The sequence below is a fragment of the Simochromis diagramma genome, unplaced genomic scaffold (genome assembly GCF_900408965.1).
Source record: "Simochromis diagramma unplaced genomic scaffold, fSimDia1.1 OVJJ01000604.1, whole genome shotgun sequence".
NCBI classification, from domain to species: Eukaryota; Metazoa; Chordata; class Actinopteri; order Cichliformes; family Cichlidae; genus Simochromis; species Simochromis diagramma.
The window spans coordinates 1623778-1644100 of NW_024387416.1; the positions used below are offsets into that span (position 1 = coordinate 1623778).

At 40.7% G+C, this 20323-nt stretch overlaps 1 long non-coding RNA gene across 1 annotated transcript; it reads left to right on the forward strand.

The window, feature by feature from the left end:
• The first annotated feature begins 2510 nt into the window (after positions 1–2510).
• LOC120721811 lies at positions 2511–17131 on the forward strand. Its single transcript, XR_005693263.1, has 3 exons — positions 2511–3156; positions 14339–14454; positions 14786–17131. It is a non-coding gene; the product is annotated as an uncharacterized LOC120721811 (long non-coding RNA).
• Positions 17132–20323: the final 3192 nt, after the last annotated feature.

Sequence of the window (20323 nt, forward strand, 5' to 3'; positions counted from 1 at the left end):
ATGTTGTACAAGTTCAGCTTAGTCATCACAATTTGTAGTAAACTTGTCTAAAGCCTTCTGTGGCTCTGGAGTGAGCTCTTTAAAGTTTGAAAAGATACTCTGAACAGAAGGTTTGTGAAACCCAAAAGCCGTGAGGATTTTCCAGTCAGAAAGTCTGCACTGAAATTGCTGCTAAATTACATAAATGTAGGTTTAATGGAAATTTACACTGAGCGGTTGGGAAAGTTACAGGGAAAATCTATATTTTATGCATAGACAGAAATAACTGTCAGTATAGGTTTTTGCTTATCTTGTCTAATTCATATCTGTGTATGTATTTTGTATATCCTGTATAATTGCAGAACTGGGATACAGTCGACTTGCAAAAAAACCTCCAAAACAAAGCCAAAATCTAATGTAAAAAACTGCAGTTCCTCCAAAAAACCCCAGTCAAACCCAGTTGGCACTCCATGTTTAAATGCCTATCTTTAAAGTTGAAAATAAAGATATATACAGTGATATAAATGTTTCAGCTAATTCTCTCCCTCATAACAAGCGAGAGAATTTTTATACAACCCTCTCTTTCAAATTGTATTAAGACTTAAAGTTAAGCATTTTTTGTTATTTTGTTTCGATAGGACACTGTGCAGTTGATAGAAAAGAGGACGGGGAACAACATGCAGAAGTATATTTTAGTTTATTATACTTTCTCTGTCTTTGATCCTTTTCCTTGGTGTCATTGATATTTATAGAAAGAACAGAAACTCACTCAGATTGTTAAACGGTCTAACAGGCTGATTAGTGAGTCATGGCTAAACCCAGCATCCCTGCTCATCGGGCGGTTACAGAGGTTACAGAGCCAGTTTGATTTTACTTGACGACTTGTACCCTTTGCATAATGAGTTTTCAGTGTTCCTGGTTCTGCATCCAGGCTTTCAGTCCCAAAGTGCACACCAACATGGCTTATACAGTAATTATCTTTGTTCCAACAGCCATCAGACGAACAAGTCATGATGCATTTTCAACACTGTTATTTGGGAAATAATGGTTTTTGGGTGAAATTCGTTGCAAGGAGTTTATGCTTTACACTCTATAAAATGATAGTATTATTTCACCGATCTGTGTCTGTAACTTTGTGAATTTATGTACGTACCTTGCTAACCAAATTAGCTAGCTTTTTTTTGTAAGTATGATCACATATAGTGCCAAAAACAAAAGCTCAAGGATTAAAAACGAGGAATCAGAAGGTAACTGCTGACTTTACGTCCATCCTTTATATACAGACTATTATTATAGGAACTGTAGACATTTTTGGAGTTTGTCTCATATGACGATGGATAAAATGATCAGTAGTATATCATTTTCTCCTTTAATGATCCCGATGTACCTAATAATATGAAAGCACAGTAGATTGTTGAACCCTTCAATGAAAGCTAGCATGAGCATAAACATTTTAAAAAAAAGATTGGAAACAATGTAGAACATCCTTAACTAGGCAGAAATGTAATATATATTTGCAAAATATGTTTACACAGTTTGGAAGTGACAACCATATGGTATCCAGATGCTGTGCAGTGTTTTAAATTTCAATTCTAACCTTATTGCAAAAGTGACTGCATGTACCTTTGATGCAGCTACAATCACGGCTGGTAGAGCAAGAAAAATGTTCAAGAACACAATCAGAAGGATTTTTTAGCCTGTGTTACTCTAGATATAACAGCCCAATCACCAAAGTGCAATAGACCGGTATATGACCTACAGGGAAAACTTTGCGATAACATTTTTTTGTGTGATTAACAATTGTATTACACTCCTGAGAACAATCAAGCAATCCACAGCGTATCTATCCAAATAAGTAGAGTGCTTTTCCCCGCTTTCATCCATTCTGTAATCCTCAGTCAAAAGATCAAGCTGCTTTCTTACCTTTCTAGGTAGACAGGGGCTTAAGTACTGTCACTGGATGGATTTGGGTTAGAACTGGGATGACTCTAAAGTCTGCTTTTTTTTACTTACTTGGTCAAAGCAGAAGTGCTCATAAGCTAAATGCAGGTTTCTGTGGGAATTAAGGGCAGCTGTGCACACAGGCGCATCGTGAAACACACACCTCAGAGGTAAGTGAGCAAAATAATAATGAAAGCAGAGGGAGCTAGCGAAGAATTGGAATAAAAATAAAGAATCGTAGACTGAGGCTGCTGCAAAAAAGCGTACTGCTTAATTACATTAGGAGTTCAACATGATCAAAAAGTGCAAAAGGAAAGAATTTCATCCCTTAGACAGTAAGTGAAAACACGTATCAACTGGGATTCCTGCTAATTAAGGACCCGCACAACACACGCATCTGTCCTTATTTCCTTTGTGGGGCTCTTCTTAGCCCACACGAAGTCTCCAACAAAGCAACAAACTTAATTATACATTTAAGAATTTGTTTCTTTTAAGTTACAGAATCAAAACATTTTTTCTCCCTTTGTAGAAGTAGACTGTAAGTACCACTACCACGGAGAGCGCAGCGCACTGACATTCCGCTTATTGCCGAGGCTCATCGCTTTCCCTAAGAACAAGCTGCTTGGAACCTGTCCCCTGGGAATGGCTCTAGTTACGAAGATGAAGAACATCAGCGTGGAAGTTTCGGAATAAAAGAGAAAATCCTCATCGAATTCAAAACCTTCACTAACCACATCTGCCCGTTTGTCCTTTCCACAGGAAATGTTCTGCTGAAAAGGAAAAGATCTCCATGTCCGTTTCCACACGGAAATCACAAATAAAGGACTTAATATCAAGCCTTAACATGGTTGATGTAGCGCGGAGTTCAGAAATATACGCTGATCAGGCATAACCTTGCGATCACCTGTCTAATATGTTGTTGGTTTCTCTTCGGCCCTTTGTTTGTTCTTCACACAGATGCTTGATTGGATTGAGATCTGTGGACTTTGGAGGCCAAGTCAACACCTCAAACTTGTTGTTGTGCTTTATGGCAGTGTGTATTATCCTGCTGAATGAGACCACAGCCATCAGGGAGTACTGTTTCCATGAAAGGGTGTAAATGGTCTACAACCTACTAAGGTAGGTGGTGTCAAAGTAACATCCACATGGATCCCCAAGGTTTACCAAAAGAGCATTGTCCAAAGCATCACACTGCCTCTTCCCATCGTGCATCCTGGTGTGCCAGATGTTCCCCAGGTAAGTGACACACACACACACACACACACACACACACACACACACACACACACACACACACACGGCCATCCAAGTGATGTAAAGTAAAATGTGATTTATCAAATCAGGCCATCTTATTTCATTGCTCCGTGGTCCAGTTCTGATGCCCATTGTTGGCGCTTTCCATGGTGTACAGGCTCCAGCATGACTAATCAGCCCCATACGCAACAAACTTTGTGTTCTAACACCTTTCTATCAGAACCACCATTAACCTTTTCAGCAATTTGAGCTACAGTAACTCTTCTGTTGTCCACATGGTCCAGCCTTCACTCCCCGTGTGCGTCAGTCAGCCTTGACCACCTATGACTGTGTTGTTGGTTCACCACAGTTCCTTGCTTGAACCACTTTTGATAGATAATGACCGCAGACCAAGAACGGCCCAGAAAAGCTACAGTTTTGGAGACCCAAACCCTCAAACTTGCTCAAATCCCCATGCTTGCCTATTTTTTCTGCTTCTAACATCAACTTTGAGGACAAAATGTTCACTTGCTCCCTAATATATCTCACCCACTAACAGGTGGCATGATGAACTGATACTCAGTGTTATTCACATTTGTTCAAATAAGCAGCAAACAACAGGAAAGTAGATTTTACAAAAGAGTAGAAAAAGTGAAGTTTCTGTGATAATAGAGTCTTATTCCTCCAGAGTTGAGCAAAAGAATCATCTGCATCTGCAATTTCAAAATTGTATTCATGAGACTTTTCCCCCTCGACTCATTCTACCATGTTGGGGGAACTTGATGCCTCTGGATGCAGTTAGTCTTTCCTCTCAGGATCTACAGCTGTTGTGGTTGTTTCAGCCAGGCTACCTTTAGATATTTAGCCTCAGCTCTTGCTTAGATTTTGCAGTTAAATAAGTGATTCATATGAACTGATTCCTATGATTTGATGGCATAATCTGGTTGAGCTAAAGTTTTGCCTCCGCCTAAATGCTTAAATAAATATTCAGTTTGCACTTAAAGGCTAAATTTTGGATGCTGACATTTAAGATTCCTTGTTTAATGGTCAAAGTTACGATTTTTGTATAAATATTACATATTCATACATATATATTTAAAGTTCCAACAGCTTGCAATGGCCCAAAAAAGTAACAGATCTCTGAGGCCTATTTTCCTGGCCACTAAACTAAAAACTGCATTGCACAGATCATTATGGATTAAACAGGTGTCTGTGCATTAACAGGTGTGTCTGGTAACTGTAGCTGACTAGTGTTGCTACTCTGTAAATGGCGTGGCACTTACCGTATTTTTCGGACCATAATGCGCATTAAGCAAAACATAACAGTCAGATAAGTCAAATTTTACTCAACTCATTCTTCTTGCTTCCTCCACTTCCGTACCATTCATTCATTAATGTTGAATTCTCTTGCAGCTGCTCTATTCCCATGTTGTTGCAGTATATTAATGACTAACCTCGTATCGTTCTCAGTTGTTCTCCTGACTGGAGTCAGTTTACAGCATCCTGCCATGCGATTGCATTTGTCGCCAACCATCGGGAACCCTCACATTAACTTTTATTAAGTGGAAAAAAGTTAGCATTCATCCTCCAGCGTCACTGTGTTTATGTTATGCTAATATAGTTGTGTTGCTAGCGATCATGTAGCACATTATTATACACCAGCTAGCCCAACTTCAGTAACCCTACAAACCCGATAAAGATGCAACGCTGCTCATTTTATTAAAGATGAAAGAATTTAGTCAGTTTTTAACTCTCAGTGATGCCACGTCTGACTTTGGGAACTGATGCAGACGGAGTTTTGGACCCAGATTACTCCGCGAGGCTCATGACTACAGTAGCTGTAATGCTCCGACAAACTTACCAAAGTCGTACTAAAACATTTTTTTGACAGATTTTTGAGCATATAAAAATAAAATCGGTTCAAGCTCAGTAAGCACAACCAGAATTCATACATAAGGCGCACCAGATTATAAGGCACACTGTCGATTTTTGAGATTCGAGGATTTTAAGTGTGCCTTATGGTGTGGAAAATATGGTACATAATGCTCTACTACTCTATTTGAGTCCTTTGTTACTACAAGGCTGATACACCCATTCACAGGCACATTCATATTAAGGCCTTTTTCTATGCCAAAGCACTTTTTAACCTAATATTGACACAATCACACTTCAGTGGGTGCATCTGTGGAAACTCAGGGTTCAGCATCAAGGATACGCTGGCATGACACAGACATGCAGATGGAACCGCCGACCTTCCAATCAGCAGGTGATCTGCTGGATAGTCTATCCTGATAGTGGATCAGAGTTATTACTTGCATGTAGGTAGTCAGAGTATAACTGGTTACTGGTGACTCCTACCAGGGTAATACTCTTTAGGGGCACAGAGAGCAGGTGCAGAACCTCCTCTCTCTACCAGTTCAAAATCCAGCCAGTGTGATTTAGTCTTTTCTTTTAAATTAGTTACCTGTCATAATATCAAACTGATTCCAAGACGTCACCGTACCAGTCAAGGTTTAGCTGATAAGCATCACCCAAGGATGCATGTCGATTTGAGTTCAATCTTTGCTTTTTTCCCTATTTCTTCTTTTGTATTTGAGGCAATTTACCTAAATAGCAGACCATTCTTTGCCTCACAGTAACTGCTGCCTGCAGTTTTATCATATCCTACAGCCATTTGTGCAATGCAAACAATTACTTCATTTTTAAATGTAAGAAACCATAAAAAAATAAAACAATCTGGGACAATGAAAAGAAGAAAAATGTGTTTAAATATATACTTAAAGTAGAACAATAAAGGAGTTCAGTTGAGGCTGCAATCTGAAGTTGCATTCAGAACACAAAAGCAGCACACAGGGACGGCAATTCATCGAGCCTCGGGATCTGCTATTTATTTTTTATGTTCTGAGGGAAATACTGTACAGTGCCTCAGCCATTCATACCTCAAACAGAGCAGCCTTGATGCTGAATCGAGGCAACAAGGAGACGGAACAGAAAAGGTCGACTTCTGAGGAGGTGACAGGCTGAAGGCACCTTGACAATGGGGAAAAATCAGAGCGTTCGAAATTTGTCTCTCATACGTACAGCACATGTACAGGATCGGCACACGCAGAGCTAAACGAACGTGGTGACGTATCAAATCGGACACGGGGGAATTAAAAAAAAAGGCACAAAGGCACACCCACTGTCATTCGAGTAAAAGATAATACCCTGTCTGTTCTTTGTATTTGGGCCACTTACATAACTGTCATGAATTATGTAATGACCTCCATTATTAATTTTTAAATGCACCCGCTTTGAAGCATCTATAATTGGGCATTTATATGTTTTGTGCCTTGTCTCTGCGGTATGGGCGCTCTCTGACGTGAGTTCAGTGGCAGTGAAACAAAAGCCTCAAAAGTGGAGAGCGCACACTTCGCCTCATTGCTATGTGGCTCAAGAGTACAGGCTGGATCTCTCCGATTAAAACTAAAGCAAGAAGAGGTTTCATCCTGTCACAGGGAATAAAAATGTGACACGCTGCTTTCTCTCTTTTTCTTCTCTCCCTCCCCTCCTGCTCACGGAAAGTTTCACAGAAAAATCTCGCAGACTGAGGAGAAAGCAGACTGAGGGGTGTTGACTCTGTGACAGCTGTCACGAAGCATTGTCAGCTGTTGTTAAGCCATGTGTATTTTGATAGCGCTACACTGAAGGCTTCAGCGTCTTGGAGCAGGTGTGCTAATTTACACAACAGTGAGGTTTACTCAGTAATGCCGCGCCGATGCTATAGCTGCTGTGCTTTGACACCACGTCACCGCCAAATTAGCCCGCCCGTCTCGGAACGTTCCCGCCCGTCTCGGAACGTTCCCTCCATAAAACTGAAACTTTGAGGCAACGTTTTGGGAAAGCATTTGCAAGGCCATCATCGTAACACTAAAGCTTTTAATTAACGCCACTTTCTTTATTAAACGTATGCAGTGAGCTGCAGTGATTCACAATCAGCACTGCTCATAATTAGAGCAGAGAAGTCTCTATTGGAGTATCATGGTTAAAGCAGCATTCATGCATAATGTTAAAAGGAAGAAAAAAATCAAAACAAAACAAAGAGAGACTATTGTTAACGAGCCCCCTGGTTATTAAAAAAAAAAGCTAAATAAAGCTAAAGTAGCTCGCTGATACCGAGGCTGCTTGTATGAAAAGATTTGCAAAAACCAAACAAAACACATAAATGACACATGGGACTCAAACACATGACACTTCATAATCCCTAATTAGGGATGGGTATCGTTTAGGTTTTATCCGATACCAGTACCAAACCGGTACTTTTGAAACGGTGCCGGTGCTTAAATGGTGCTCGAACCGGTGCTTAAAGAATGGAGAACACAAACTTTGTCCAAAAACCTCTCATGTTTAGCTGTTTTCCAATTTTTTTTGGTCATTTTAGCCTTTTTTGCCAGGGTGAAGGGAGCATCTGCCATCAAACAAGAAGACAGCCGCATGTAACTACGACGGTGTTTGCTAGTTCACCTTACATGCGTTAATGTAATAACGTGGTTAGCCTACTCAACGTAAATTACACACGAACAACATTAAGCTACTCACGCAGAGAAGAACGGCTACTGCTGCCATCATCATCCGTCATCATTTCTGCTACACTACTACATTTCTGCAGGGCTAGGGGCCAGGACTCTTCGGGTTCTTGGGAGATGTTGCTAACTCCGGGTCTGATACAGGCAGCACACCCGCACTCGGTGTAAGGTCTTGCCGCAAGCTATCAAATACGGTGAATTTCTCGGCTTTTAAAAAAAACGCTATGTGTTGCCAGGTGTTTCATCAGATTTGAGGTGTTACCTCCTTTGCACAATATCACCTTAAAGCACTTGTTGCAGGCTGCTGAGTTTGCATCTTTTGCTGTGAAGTACAGCCAGACTTTTGACCGCTTCGCCTTGGGCGTTTTTAATCTGTAGCTCTGCTCTAAAAGAACGTACGTACCTGGGCCCGCCTACTATCCTTGGAAACGTAAAATGATTGGCTAGAATCCAAAGTGTGTGACGTCTCAAAAAAAAAAAAAAAAGCACTGAAATAAAGCACCGTAATGTCCGCTGCTTTTTGGTCTGGTTACTACCGTTTATGTCAGAACCGGTAACATAATGGCACCGGATACCGATACCCATCCCTATCCCTATCCCTAACCTTGTTCCAAACCTTTGTAAGTGGAAATAAACTCAATCCCTTAAAATGGAAAATAAATGGAATAAAATTGCACTTTTTCTGTGGTGACAAATATTTGCTAAGATTTTACTGATCTCAGTTTCCTCTAAGAGTCACTAGCCTAAAGTTGCAAACAATCAGGTAGTTTTCAAAAAATAAAAACCAACCTTTTGACTATGGGGAGTTAAGACCATGCATTATACCATCTAGTCTCATAGTACACCATGACATCACTGTTTTCCACATGGGGATCATGAAAGTTTGATCAGCGTTGGCACAAAGAGAGCCTAAATACATTTTTCATTATCATTCACCATCCATCATTCATGGTAATCAGCTGCAGTCAGAAGTCTTAAAATCCACATGCGCACATATACGAAGTGGAATCTGTCGGTCCTGGCCGGCCACCCTTCCTTCCAGGAGACGCGCTGTTAATGCCCAGTGATTAACCGTTCTCCCCAAAGTGCCGTCTGCGTTTAAGTAACTGTAGCAACATTTAAAAGGAGGAAGCCAGGCTTTCTCCCCACGCAGACTGACAATGAGGGAAGACTCCTCCATCATACCATTGATCAGAAATGTGCCCGGTATTATGAGATGCCCTTAGGCCTAATTAAATATTAAACCTTTTATTGGCTTCCACAAAGGTATTTGTAAATACATTTCATGCCAGGGAAAGCATCAAAGATTCCAAAATCCCCCTCCTGACACAAAGTTGCGGTTATTGCTGCTCAACCCCGCCCCCCCGCTCCACCCAAACCATTTAGGCGCATTTAGAATGATGAAAGAGGAAGGAAATTGCTGCCGATGGCTTCCAGGGGAATGGATAGTATATACATCTCAGTCTATCTGTGAGAAATTATATGTTCCTGACTTCTACGAGGTTATAAAATGAAGCCGTAAAACACTGCTATGTATAGGGTTGTATCCTAGTTTACAGTTACTGTAATTCTGATTATCAGATAAAAAGAAGAAAAAAAAAGAAGAAGAAGTCGGTTGGAGCTCGAAAGCAGACGCTGCTGGTTCGGGTGGTTGCTGCACGGAGCTGAATAACACACATGGTTTTACTGCCCCACGCCTGAAAGTAATCACAGCGGGGCAGGACGGGTGGACGCTGACTTGCAGGAGCACAGTCAGTCAGTCATAAACAACAGGTGACAGTACATTCGGCATGTCTGTCCTGACAAAGCGCTTTAATTGAGTGCCTTGCCTGACTCGAGCAGATAAATCAGGATATCCATCATCAACAGAACGGCACGCTATTAAGTCATAACCCCAGCCAAAATAAATGGAGGGAAGCGTGGTATAAAACATATATTGGCCTTCACTTGCTCGGTATATCCATAATTCACAGGCATAAATTATACTGCCTCAGCCTCACTGCTGAGTATAGCTGTCCCTCCTTGTTTGCTGGAAGGGGAGGGCGAGGGTGGGGGGGGTGAACTGAGTCAGCCGGAGCACTGTCAGAAGACACAGTGTGAAGTTCTCAGCGGCAAACAGTAGATGGAGCCCCTGGCATTGGCTTCACCTACAGCGGAAACATTACATCAGTGATTTATTCCCCCCCTGCACCCCCTCCCAGCTCCGTATCATCATCATTACACGCCATTTATGTCATTAAGGTTTTGGTGTGTGCGCTGTCTCAACAAGAGAGGTGCACAGAGCACAACACGAGTTTACTTTAACAAAAAACACACAAAAAGCTAAAAAGATCTCTGCAGCAACATATTAGCCGGAGCTGGTCGCGTGCCAATTTGCCGTATTTGTCATCCCGAATTTATGCTCCGTTTTTCCATCATACACCCTCGGGTTAGTTAGTTTCAACTTTTGACCGCTGTCCCTCTTCGTGGTCTGCGTCTGGGGCTTTTTGTTGTCATGATTTTATTCCCTGCTTCTTTTGACATATTATATAATTTCCCTTTTTTCTCCCCACTGGTGCTCGTGCTTTTTTGGCACAAATAATCAGGGCGGATATTTGCTCTGAAAGACTGCATATTGAATTAATATGCAGGATACTCCTGTTACATCAGCGAGTTAACAAAGTTGTGAATAGACATTCATCCTAATGCGATACCCTGTCTCACTCTGAATTTAATCACACGCCGGTTAGGAGTTTGAGTGTTTTTCCGTGAGGCGTCTGTGTGTCAGATGGGGCGCTCGTCTTTTTTTAAGTTGTAACATATACCTCGCCGTAAAGAGAGGAATGCGGCCTTAATAGTGAAAGAACATTGGTGCCTTGATGGTTGTTTGCCGGAGGAACACAATGGGAGATGAGCACGAGAGATGACATTTAGGAAAAAAGAAAAAAAAAAGGAAGTAGTAGAAGAAAAGCGGTGTGGAAAGCTTCTGGCTTGGGCACCGAGGCATGGACGCCACTTCTCAGTGCTGATTACTGCCACAGCTGAGGAAACCTGTGGGTGTAAAGGCAAACCGATGACATTTTGAGCTTTCTTTAACAAACTCTGGATAGAGTGGGGTTGCAGCTTGTACTATACTTGGGAAACGTTGCCTGGCAAACAACAATTGAACAACCGGTGCTGCTACCTCTGCATGCGACTCTGTTCCATATGCACATACACCTCTGCACAAACTCCCGAACTCTTTGTCCTCCCGTAGAAAAAGCGTATTCACTGTCACAGCCAGACAGATCTGCACACACACACACAGACACACACATGCATGCATAGCACAGCAGTAGAGCCAGGCCAGATTGCTGTGGCTGAAGATATGTGGTGGAATCATCAATCATAAGAGCCTCCCTCTGGTCAAATCAAGTTTGTCCTGGTGTGAACAGAACGCGATGCCAGCCGAGCAAAGACAGGCCCTCGCTGGCTGGCGGGTGTGCGGGCACGCCGGGGCCTTTCACGACATCTGGGGGCATATCAGTCTGGTGGCAGATGGATGGACGGCCGATGATTAGGGCCTCCTTAGGCCAACTGGGATGCAGCTTCCACTGGTGACAGATTCTCCTGTTCTTCAGTCCACCCTACAGCGAAATGAAAAAAACAGCTGGAGGGACGGGGAGCTCTGTACGACCAGCATCTGTTCTCCAGAAAGTACAACTCTAAAGGAAGGCTTTAGAGTTTTTTGACTCAGCGATCTTGGTACCTGACGATTAAGGCGACCTCGAGTTGCCGTGAAGAATGTTGCCCATTCAAAGTTGGAGGCGGAATCGTGTATCTAGACCTTGAAGTGAGCCATTAAGCATGATCAGGTCCAGGTTAAATCAGTGAAAATATGAGCCTCCGACTGCCTGTTCGGCAAATTCAATCTGCCGCTGCATTCACACGAGCCTTGAGCAACAAAGCTGTTCGCACTTCTGCTCATAAAAATACAAACCAATGTAGCTCATGCACGACGGATACTGCTGCTTTACACGGAAGCTGCAGAGATGCTGAAATACCCCATGCTGTGCCCAAGTTACCAATTCCTCTCTGCATTCTGCTATTTGTCAAGGTCAACTATTTCATCGGAACTGAACGGAAATCTGGGCTATAACCATGTTTGAGCAGCAGGATTCAGGGAAATGAGAAAGCTGAAGTGCAGCTCACGAGTGTAATTGGTCTCCTGGCATCTCCACACACAGCCTGATTAACATGCCTTTGAAGCATTCCAGGCACATTTACAGACAGAACAAAGACACAGTAGATAATAATGATCAGAAATGTTAGAATTTCTACCGGTTATTGACGGACAAGGTGTTCGAACGTCTCGGACATCCACCTTTGATGTGAATTGATAGATACGCTCGGTTTCCCTTTAAGGTGCAGTTATCTTCAAAAAGCCAGACAGGATTAAAAAGAAAATGGGGCTGAGCGAGAGGAACATTAATATTAAGGTTCTGTCAGGGCAGGACAGACAGCCTTCAGTCATTGCCTTAGCTTGAAACAATCAGGAACTGGCCGAATTCTTTGAAAACGCACTAATGAGAACTGATTGATACTAGACTTCCATAGTTATACTTGGGTATAATATACTTGATCATTTATTAATTGCCTTTACCAGTGAATTCATGTAAGGATCACTGGAGGCAATATGACAGTATCCACTAAGAGACAATGAAAGAAAGTATCCCTAACAGAAGTACGACGGCTTTGATTGTTTCTTCCAGCGCTTAAAGTGACCCGTGTCTTCAAGTTTTTCATTGCTAGGTTAAGGTCATTTGTTGAAGTGATGAAGTGGCAGAAGTTTCTTTTCTTTCCCCCCTCTAGCGCTATACTGTCCTTTGTGAGAACCTGGTTAAAAGTACTATACAGGCCAGTGGATTCCAGTCAGATAATATGACCATGAACGCAGTCCTTTTAAATACTAAAAAGCAGCTGCGCAAAATTCCTAATTGGAAAAAATAATATGGTTCCAGTGTGGTACAGCATTGGTAGTGCTTTAGTGCTAAACTGAGCTTTAATTTCATGTTGTAACTGTCTGCTGCAAATTTGAGGGAAAGACTTAAATAAAAGAAAACAAAAATTCAGTTTCTTCCACTTCTCCAGCCTATCCCAGCTGCCATAAGGTGACAGACAGGTCAACGCAGACAACGCAGTGTTAATTTTGACAGAAAATTCTGATTTAGTTTTATAAGATCTATCTATCTATCTATCTATCTATCTATCTATCTATCTACCTACCTACCTTCTGTGCAAAGTGTCTGACCAGAGAGCATGAGACAAATAAAGATAAATTAAAAAGTGAATCAAGCTACTTTAATACATGCCAGGAATAAAAAAATATTAAGCAGAAAATTTGCATAATAGGTCCATAACATTTTGTGGGATGATTTGATGTGGATTTAATAACACGTGCCAGCAGAAACTAGAGGAGCATCTCACCATGTAATATTTATAAAGGATACAGATCTGCAAAAAATCAAAGTCATGTATGAGCCCCCCCCCCCACCACCTTTTTTTCCAAAGAATGCATTCAATCAGAAAAGGCTGGAGAGGATGAATGCTCGCTTTAGCTTCACAAGGTCACACAGCTACACACTTTTGCACTTAAAGGTGCCTGATTCAACCACCGAGCTCTGATGTTGGACACTGCGCAGTTCCACTGGAGCAGCTCGCTCAGTTCAATGAGTTCTGCTCGATGGCATTTTTACGTTCGCTATTGAAGGGTAGTAGTGTCTGCCATTGATTTCCTCCATCCACAGGTCCAGAAATACCACACCAACGAGCAGTGTTGAAGCTATTATTTTTCAGACTGATTCATCAAAGAATGACAAAGGGTCACTGTGTGTTTCTTTACGAATTAGTTCCAAATTCACTTTAGCTTTCTCTACCTTTTTCTTTCGTGTATTGTCTGTCTTGTTTCAACAGTCTTTGTACTAAATGTCATCTTACACCTTGGGTGGCAGATGCCCTGCACAACGTGGAAATTAATCAGAGCAACAGCAATTATCTGATCTTAGGCCTGGTTTTAATTTAGCTTTAAAATGACATCAAGTATAGTTAGTGAATTCGGCTGCATAGAGAAAATACTCCCTAAAAGACAATAGCACTGTAATCACAAACCCAATCAGTGTGACATTAACATCCAACAAGCCATTATCACAAACACATTTGGTCATAAAATAGTGTTTGTAATAAACAGCGTGGGAAGTTTTTTGTGCTTGTGAAATAAAGTTTTCTTCACCTGCAGGATGTGCCGCAGTCCTTGCCCAAATAAGATATTCATGTTCGTGCACATATTTGATTCCAAAACAAGACTGGAACACGCAAATTAGTTTCAAGGCTGCATTTTCCATTTGAGAAAACTGCAGTTGCATGACACAACTTTGCTATTAAAGCATTGCTTCTAAACAGGCAAGCAAATTGAGGAGAGACAGAACAGAAGAGCCACAAAGGTGGTTTCGTATCCATCGTGTCGCATTATTTTTAAAAAAGAGATGCTAAAAGCAAACTCAGCTGGATTCCAGCCAAATAGACTTCGGCATTTTCCATGCATGGTCAAACTATGCAGCTCTCCTTAATGCACCATTGATGTCATACCCATGTTTTTATGACAGCACATGTACATAGCAACATCAGGAGGAAGGAGCACAGGAAGACCTACTGAGGGCTTAGAGAGGAGCTGGAGAAGATGTGGAAGGTGGAGGCAACAGATTCAAGGACTGTGTCAAAGGTCTGTAATAAAGTTTGGACCCAAATGCAAACAAAAAAGTCTGTTTTTTCAAAAGTAAAAATTTATTAAAACTCGATGGTCTGAATGAACAGAGGTGTGCAAAAATCGAGCGTCCTTTCAGTGGAGAGAGTCCACCTAAAGAGAGGGAAAGGTGGATTAATTCAGGCCATATGAACACAAAGTAGGAGTAGGTATTTTTAGATGTGTGATTTAAATTGAATCGCTTAATTTGAGGAGCAAAAGTCAGTGGTTTAAGGGGGGGAAGCAGCTAGTGAGTATCTGAAAGCGGAGTACTGGAAGTGAAAAATGTCCATCCTTTCCCTTTTTCCAGAGTACCGAGGAGTGGTGTGAGCAGGAGGACAGGCAGGTAAGTGCCCAGCAAGAAACAAGATGACCGAGTTGACCAGGGTCAGGAAACCAGGTAAACAACAGGTGAATAGTGGGTACTGATCCAAGAATGTGAATTACTGGAGACTGAAGGAAGCCTAGTGTTAACTTAAGGTGGAGTGTTGAAGTATGAGCTAGTCCTATGTACTGGTTGGCGATTGCTGCTGATGCGAGGCAAAAGCGGGAAACCTGGAACTCTGCCCTGAAGGAAGGAACTTGGACTAAGGGATCGGGAAATAGACCACAAAACCATAACAACCATGATGAGTGCTATCTGAGATCTCTGTCCAGGAGAGTGCAATCCTAGGACAGGAACCTCAAGCTCGAAGGATAAAGAGTGCTCACAGAGCATCTATAAAACGCTGGTCTTCCTATTTGTATATGTGTGACATCATATTTTCGCTATCTGAACACTCCACCGGTGGAGCTTTGTTACATAATCACGGAAAATTACTGTGGAGTTTTAAAGTCGTTACTTTCTTTCCAAAAACACTTCGGATCAGATCAAGGCAGAAAATGAGGTTAACTCCTCTTTGAGCACCATCCAGTTTAAGCCAGATCTGTTTTCATCCAAACTCTCACAGTATATATATCCTTGGGAGTACAAGTGCTCCTCTTCTTTTGCATGCATATTCAAATAGAGAGGAAAAGAAAGAGGGTAAACAATTAAAGAGACACTGTGCATACTTCTGAATCTGGAGCACTACTCTGTTGAAAGAAGGGAATTAATGTAATACCATATCACACCCTGCTGTAGTACTCTACCGTCACACAGAAAGTGCTAAACTGCAGATGAATGCATGTTGGAATCTGCATAGTGCAAAGCATGTTTAAAGAATCGTATGTCCTTCACCCTTCTGGGACACAACATTATGCTAACAGGATGTCTAATCACAAGTACGTCAGAATTAATGAACCTGTTATTTCATCGCGGAGTCACAGCGAGTGCTTCCTCTTGTATTGCTTTCATATTGCTTCCAATATTTTTCTAAATTAAAGTGTGGCTAAGCTGATTATGTCATGACAAACTGCCGCTCCTGGCTGCAGGTCATTAGCTTCACTGTCTAGGAGGTCACATGTGGGGTGTTTAAATTTTTTGTTGTTCAGAGTTCAATAGATGATTTAATTTGTTGCCTTGGAGAAAGAGTTAATTAGATAATGTCATCACCGCAGTGCGATCCGCTGGGCAAATTAAACTGAAATAATATGCACAAAAAAAAAAAATCTTCTGATGCACTTAGCAGTCTTAAACTTAAATTCAGGTTATTATATTACATTAAAATGTATAGACTCTCCAGACATTTTATTAGATACACCAGATTAGATCATTTTTGAGCTTCTCAACTTCCTTAAATCTTCCTGGTACAAATTCTGGAAACATTCAAAAGACAATTTGGTCCACGTTGACGCGACAGCATCATGCAGTTGTTACAAATTTCTCTGCTGCACACCCATTATGCAAATCTTCTGTTCCACCACATCCCAAAGGTGCTCTATTGTGTTGACTTTCAACTGTCGAGGTCGTCTAAGTACAGAGATCTCATTGTCATGTCTGCAAAGCCAGTTTGAGATGATTTAAGCTTTGTGACATGACACATCATTCATGTAAGCACAGCTATACAGTAGCCATAAATGGACGCACATCAGCAGCAGCAATACTCAGGTAGGCCGTAGCACTGAAGTGATGCACAGCTGGTACTAAGTGGACTCAAGTGTGCAAAGAAGATATCTCCTACACCATTACACCACCTCCACCAGACTGAACCATTTATACAAAGCAGGAAGTATCCATGCTTTCATGTTGCTTCCACTAAATTCTGACCTCACCGTCCAAATATCACAGCAGAAAAAACAGCAGAAGCTAATAAGAGTGTCACGTGGTGTAGTCTTACCTTCACTCCCCATTCTAATGCTTAATTTAAACTTCTGTCCTGATCATGTCTAAATACCTAAATGCATTGAATTACTGTTTTATGATTGGTCAATTAGATATATGCGTTAAACAGGTGAGTGTATATAGGTAAAATTTGCATGTGTATTGATTTGAACCCATTACTAATCTCGCTAGAGCCTTAATTTCCCTGACATTACTAGTTATTCTTTTTCTCAGCGGGGTGACAGCCAATCATAATTAACATCTTAACTGAGCATTACATACTTAATAACAGCTTTGATTATCACCACCTGTGTGACCTATGTTGAATCAGCAGGTAGGAAGAAGTACAATAACAAATCTGTCAAGATGAAGGGAAAAATAGGGCACTTAAGAGCTAGTGAATATGGAGGATTAAACTATATATATATATGTATATGTATATGTATATATATGTATATATATATATATATGTATATATATATATATATATATATGTTAGTTGGAGCAGTTGCTATAAATACGCAGTTAAATTCTGCCTGTTGAATAGATGTGTGTTTTTGTATAACGCAGTACTCTGTTCCACAGCCTGTTTGATGGCCATATGGGTACACAGAGAGGGGGTTCTGTTTCTGCTTCACCCAAAATGTGTCCAAAAAGAGAAGAAGAAGAAAGAAAAAAGAGAGAAGTGAGTGATTCATCACATTCTGCTTCTTTGTTGGTACAAATGAAGGCAACGCTTTTGAAGTCACTTATGAGTTTGTAATTCCCAAACTGAGGACAGTTTGAGTCGATTTTTTAACTGTTCAAACAGCAGTCTGAACAACTGACTTGAAGAGAGAGCAAATACCAGCAAACCACATATAAAAAAGGAAGCCCCCAACAGCTATTGATGTCTTTGAACAAATTCTTAAAAGAAAAAAAAAAAAACTATATTTTTTGAGCACAGCTGGCCCGAATATATCTGAGCAGCAGTCCAGTTGCAGTGTTACTACCTGGATGTGTCGGTGTAATTTCCAGGTGAGAGAAACCTCACCATACAAATGGACAAACCTTTGGGCGGCCTTGTGACTTTCCCGTATCTTCTTCAATATTTGACGAGGTCAACATTTTCTTTTTGTTTCACGGTCAATAAGGCATCAAAATATCAGACAACATTTTACTCCAACGTCGTCTAGCTAACGCAGTTTCCGTCTCGAGGCGCTGTCAGTTCTTGGGGAGCTTTTATGCTACAGATCAAAGCATTGCAAAGCTTCTGTTTTTACCTGACTGCATAAAAGATCAAGGCATATAATGAGGCAGCCTGAAAGGTGATAGTTCAGAAGATGAAAGTATTGGCTGCTTTGGGCATGTCAAAGAGATGCATACCATTCTGAAATGTTACCGCCGCATTCTTCCGTTGCTATAATGATCACGATTATGATTAATTGCATAATATGCACTTGATCTCTGCTCACCTTCATTACATTATCTAATACCTACATGTGCCACCTTATGTGGGATATTTTCAGTGTGTGTGTTCCTAATATGCTGCATATAAAAGGATTTTTATGATTGTTAGGTGATATCATCATCTTTAAATAGTCGTCAGTGCACGATTATAGCTATCGGCTCTCTGAAAGGTTGTGTTGAAGGTGTGTAGGTGGGGATGTTCTTGCCATGTATGGAGTCAAAAAGTTTCCAATACTGAGAAGAAAAAGAAGAAGAAGAAATAACTGAATATTGCAAAATTTTACTTTTAATAGAGTTTTTTTCCTTTTTGTTTTCAAACTATTTCCCCCCCAAAAGATTAATTATTTAATTGAAGCTTTTTTAAAAATGTATTTTTTGCTTTGTTTACAAGGTCATTTTACCTACATGCTTGTGTAAAAAAAAAGTCATGAAAAATTAGGAAAAATTAGCATTGAATTTTTCATATTTGGCAATGGATTGCAAGCAGTTGCATTTACCAACTGGACTGCCAGAGTTTAAACATGCAGTGGCTTCAACCTTTTGATGAAGGCATTGCATACGTTACCTCTGAGTGGAGGCAATCTGTCTACAATCGCACTCTAATTTAGACTGACTGTAGTCTCAAACATACCTGCAAAACGTTGCAAATACCCGCCGTACTCTGCACCAAAGAGTGCACTTGTCTCTTTGCAACAGGGGACTCGGCTCAGCTGGTTTTCAGCTTGCTGTACTCTTGTTATATCTCTACATAAAAGCAAGGTTGATTTTGCAGTTACACTGCTGTCCTGCAGCAACCATGTCACTATTTCGGAGGAATTTCTGAATTCCTGTTTTCGAATCTGTGAAGTTCTGTCCGAACGGTTAATGGTTGTCTGAACACAAATAGATTGCATGTAATTACCAACTTAATCCCATCCAATCACAAACTGATGCAGACTAATTCCATCTTATTGCCATTTTAGTGCTGTCTTAATGCACCAAAGTTAGATTGAAGACAGTAAGTGGTTGTAGAGCAACTATTTTAAAGGCAATGAGACAACAAGTTCATTGCACACAATCATTTTCGTTCACAATAATTTTGGTCATGGAGCGGTCTCCAACCACTGTTTACTCTAGTATAAGTCTAATATTATGTATATTGTATCTTATCCAATAGAGATCAGTGTATTTTTCAGTATCAAAATCAGAGAAACTTTATTAATCCCAGAGCGATACTTGAGTTGTCATAACAGCAAATATACAATAAACAAGCACTCATATAAAATAAGTGTAGAAACAGAGATATTGACAGAAAAATATTAAAATAAATAGAGATGTAGGTATAAATATAAATATAAATGGACAAGTATGTGTGCAAATACATGTCGTAGGTTCTTGGGTATAAATTAATCAATAAGTAAATACATTTTTAATTCAAGTGTACCAAAGGCAGCTCTGAATAACTTAAATTTAACTTAGAACTAACATCAGTATGAGACAGACAAAAATCTTGGCTGAAGAATCTCAAAGTCTACAAGTTACCAGCTAGTTAGGTAGCAAAGGGTGCCTTGGTAGATAAATGGTTTAATACCGACTCGATGTACTATTATTATTTAGCTGCAAAACTCATTCAATATACGCGTAAAATACTGACGCATGTGGCAAATCGTCGGTGTGTTACCTGTTCGGTAACAGGTAACACACCTGGAATGGACGGCTGGAGCCTCTGCTCTAAGCGTGTGTTAGTGGCATGCTACTGGATTCAACTGAGAACCCGGAGCGTCTCGTAAGGATGTGGAAGGGTACCTTTCGCGTAACTATGAGACGCCTTAGGTTGAGACAAATCGTCGGTATGTTACGCGTTGGGAATGAGAATGCTCTGGTCAAGAAATCATTCATCCCAGCTGCTATGAACACTATTAGCTATTCATAATAAAGTTTATATGTGTATGTATACATGCAGAGATATATGTATGTATTTGTGCATGTGCTTTTATTTTTTCTGTTTTATTTGTTTACAATGAGAGCCACGAAGTCTGACTGCGAATTACTTTGATATTATGTTCAGGTAAAAGGACTTTACCAAGTGTTTAAGTTGCTAGCATATATAAGAAAGAGGGTTGCTAGTTAAGCAAATGTTGATAACAATGCTCTTGTACAAAGAGACTGTGAAATAAA